Genomic DNA, 3,998 nt, shown 5'->3' on the forward strand with positions numbered 1-3,998 from the left:
CAAGCACCCCCTGGCATAACAAGGAATAACGGCCACAAGTTGTTGGAGAGGAGGTTTAGATTAGACATCCGTAAGAACTACTTCACTGTCAGGGCAGCTAGGATCTGGAACCAGTGTCCAAGGGAAGTGGTGCTGGCTCCTACCCTGGGGGTCTTTAAGAGGAGGCTTGATGCCTACCTAGATGGGATCAGCTGGAAGAGGCTTGAGGTCCTGGGATACCATGAAAGGGGCTCCTGCCCCCATCAGGGTTGCTGCTCCCTTGCTGCAGCTGGAGGTGAGAGGAGCATAACAGCCGTGCCAAGCCAAGCCAGCTTCCCCTCACCTCCATCGGGGAAAAAAAATCCTGAGCATCTGAATCCCATTGTCAAGACACATGGGAGTCTGATTCTCGCTGGAATAAAAGTTTAACTATGTAAATCACTTATAAAAACAGGAGTTGGGCATTTTTTAAATTGGTACTCTTCTGTATTCTCAGAATTATTTTTAACTGAGTTTGATGTTGTAGCCCCTGAGACTGTTCTGATATTCCATGTTATTGTAGTATGGATATAGCTCTGAATAAATATGGGGAAAACTGAAAATCTGCCTTTTGGGGAGGAAAACAGAACTACGTGGTAAGGATGAAGAAAAGGGCAAATGCAGGTGTTACTGCTTATCTTGCTGACCAGTGCTTTCTCTTTGTATTTCCTTGCCTGTCTATATCTAGCTGTTGTCCTTAGTCCCTGCACTCAGTCACTCAGTAGCTACTACCTCACCTACCTCAACAGGAGTCCTGGGTAGTGACAAGAACTGCAGACTTCATGACTCTTATATACTATTTATTGCCACAAGACTGCTGTTGCAGTACATGACAGTTTAAGTACTGGCTGTGAGGAATCATGCTTCCCCAGAAAGCCAGGAGAAATTGAACTTCAGCGATACAGTAAATGGGAAGGATCATTGAAGGATCATTGATTTATAGCTCAAATAAGAGCTACAATATGTTTGATTTTGAACACTTCATCAATTTACTTCCTGGGCTAGAAGCAACTGGGCAGCTTAGTCAGTGTTCAGGGAGTGCAGTTGAGGTTCTGTTGAGAATATAAATGAAAACAATCCTTTGTAATATCCCAAGTCCATTCATTAAAGTGATATGCATGGGGCTAAGAATGGGGTTTATGTCCTTTTTGCTGCCTTGTATACTATATTAATGCACTTTTTTTTCCAATCCTGATTGGCAAACCTAGGCTTGAAAACGTAGCAACTTCCCTTTTGAGTGTCATCTATTCTCCCCACAAAAGGTGCACTATAACTTCTAAAAAAAAATCTGTGTTGACATTATACTGCATCCTAAAAGATTCCAAGGTCTACAAATGGAAATATTACCTGAAAAAGAATCCCTCTACTCCTGAAACAGAACTCTCTTTGACCTAACGTGTGACGGCTCTTAATGGTGCTCAGCAGTTTTCTACAATAGTTCAGAACACAAAATGAAAAATACCTGTTCAAACTACAGAATTTAAGTAGAAACTAATTACTTTGGATAGTTAGAAATTGGCAAGGATGTCAAGGGTAATGCCACTGCCCTTAAAAAAAATTGCCTTGCAGCTTTTAATGACAAGTCAACACTTTATCTGAGAGACCAGTAGCGCAGTGATCCCTAACAGCCAACTTAAGCAGTAATTCAGTTTTGGTTCAGATTAGCAAATTGCTGTTCTAGTGCAGTGGTTCCCAACTTTTTTAGACAGTGAACCGGCAAACTGGACCAGCATACTGCAGTCTAGAAGTGACTGCATACTGCGGTCCAGCAGCCAACCCTTTCTTATACTGAACATAAAAAAGGGTTGGCTGCTGGTCCGCAGTATGCCAGTTGCTTCCGGATTTCCAGTACAGCAGCCAACTGTCCTGCGGACTGGCAGCCAACCCTTCGGGCTGTGGCCTGAGAGTTAACCTCTGATCTAGTGGTTAAGGTTTTCCATCCATTTACTGACTTAACTGGTACAGGACAGTTGACATGATCATCTGTACTTGTGTGGGGCTGAAGTCCTTTTGCCCATTTTATGTACAAAAAAAATGGATTCTAAGTTGTTTTGTTTTAATGGTAGTGTTAAAAAGGTTGCTTGAGTTAACATTCAAGGCTTAGTTTGGGGTCAGGAAATTATGGCCCATAGAAGCTTTGGATCCAGCCTCCAGAGCCATGGCTTTGGTGGAGGGAAGCGCTCTCTGCACCGTGTCATAGTCAGCAGCCTTGTGCTCCCAGCAGAGAGCAAGCTGTGTCCATGCCCTGTTGCAGTTGGGCAGCACAGGCTCAGCAAGTGGGAGCTTTTCCAGAAGCAGGGAGAAATGGCAGCGGTGGCTGAGTCTTAATGCCTGCCATCCTCTGACATGAGTTGGGTCATTCCAGCCCCCCTCTAGGAAATATTGCCAACCCCCTAGCTTAGCTCATTTAGGATCTTCTGGGATAAGGCTTTCTTTTACCCCATCTTTCCCCCATATAGTTTACCTTTTTTACAGTGTACCTTGTTTTGTAATGGTAGGAGTTTACAGTGTAGTACAGCTGCACAAATGGCAAATGCAGTTTTGGGTTGCATCAATAGAAGCAGCAGGTGCAAGACCCAGGAGGTGAACAGTGCTTCTCTACTTGGCACTGGTTAGGTCTCCTCTGGATACAGTGGGCAGTTCTGGGCTCCACATTTTTAAAAAGATGATGTGGAGAAGTTGGGGTCCAGAGGCAGGCAACAAAGATAGTCTTTGATGAGGAGAGGTCTGAAGGAGCTAGGCATGTGTAGCTTGCAGAAAAGGTGCATGATGGCAGTCTTCAAATACTTGAAGGGCTTCTGTAAAGAAAAGGGAAAGCACCTTTTCTTTCTTGCTGCAGAGAGGAGGACGCCGACTGATGGCTTGAAGTTGCAACAAATTAAGTTTCAGATTGGATATGTGGGGAAAAAAAAACTTCACTGTGAGTATAGTGAGGCAGTGGAATAGGTATCTAGGGAAGCTGTGGACTCTATCACTGGAGGTGTTCAAGAAGGGGTTGACAGCTGCTGGTCAGGGATAATCCAGGCATAGCTATCTATGCCTCTTTTCTACCATGACTGTTTCCCATGCTTCTGGGATTTGCTGGTTGCCCCTGCTCCTCCTGTTCTGCTCCCCATGTCAGGATGTTTTTAAATCTCCCTCAGAGGCATTAGGTATTGGCTGCAGCCAAGTCAAGGGGCCTTGACTGGGGTGTGCCTATGTTCTTGCTGGGACCCAAGTCAGAGGTTCCTGGCTAAAGGGTCTTGCCCCTCTGCTCAGGGTCAGACTCATTGCTGGTTTGCTACTTATAGGGTCAGGAAGGAATTATAGTCCATAGTCAGATTCGTACAGACTGTGGGTTTTTTGCCTTCCTCGGTCATAGGGGGCATGGCCTTCTAGCTGGGACTTCTTGAATGTATTTTGACAATATTTTATTAGAAGCAGGACATTGGCTGCTGTTTTGGCCCTTTCTTTCTCTGTGGCAGGTTAGGGTGTTAGGTCTATGTTGTGTCAGGGTTGATGGTAGTCTTAGGTACAGTTTAGATTACGATTGTATCAGACGGTTTGGTTAGGGATGATCGTGCCTTGGGCAGGGGGTTGGACTGGATGACCTCTGGAGGTCCCTTCCAGCCCTGCTTCTCTCTGATTCTAAGGCTAGGGACAGAAGTTACACATAAACTGGTTTAAGTGATCAGAAACTGGTTTAAAGCTATAACAGAATGCAAGTTGAATGCACATAAACCAGTTTCAAAATGGCTGAAACTGGTTTAGGATAAACCTAACAGAGTTAACTGATTTAGGTCAAACCAGTTTTTGAAACTTCTGTCCCACACCTCTTCCTAGTTCAAGTTAAATCACAGCCACCCAGCATCCCAGCATGCTTTGCAGTCCTAGGTTGGGCTGTGCTGCCTGTGCCAGAGAGCAGGGCTTGCCCCACCCTCTGCTTCCTAGCTTGAGCAGTGAGGGCTGGCTCACTGGCTGGGTCACTGCACACCGCCCTC

General features: G+C 45.3%; 1 protein-coding gene across 2 annotated transcripts in view; it reads left to right on the forward strand.

The window, feature by feature from the left end:
- Positions 1-3,998, forward strand: part of CTDSPL (CTD small phosphatase like) — a 186,100-nt gene that overhangs the window by 45,830 nt on the left and 136,272 nt on the right. The gene's annotated exons all lie outside the window — the stretch shown is intronic.

Source organism: Gavialis gangeticus, unplaced genomic scaffold (assembly GCF_001723915.1).
Source record: "Gavialis gangeticus isolate Ggan-Ray unplaced genomic scaffold, GavGan_comp1, whole genome shotgun sequence".
Classification (NCBI taxonomy): Eukaryota; Metazoa; Chordata; order Crocodylia; family Gavialidae; genus Gavialis; species Gavialis gangeticus.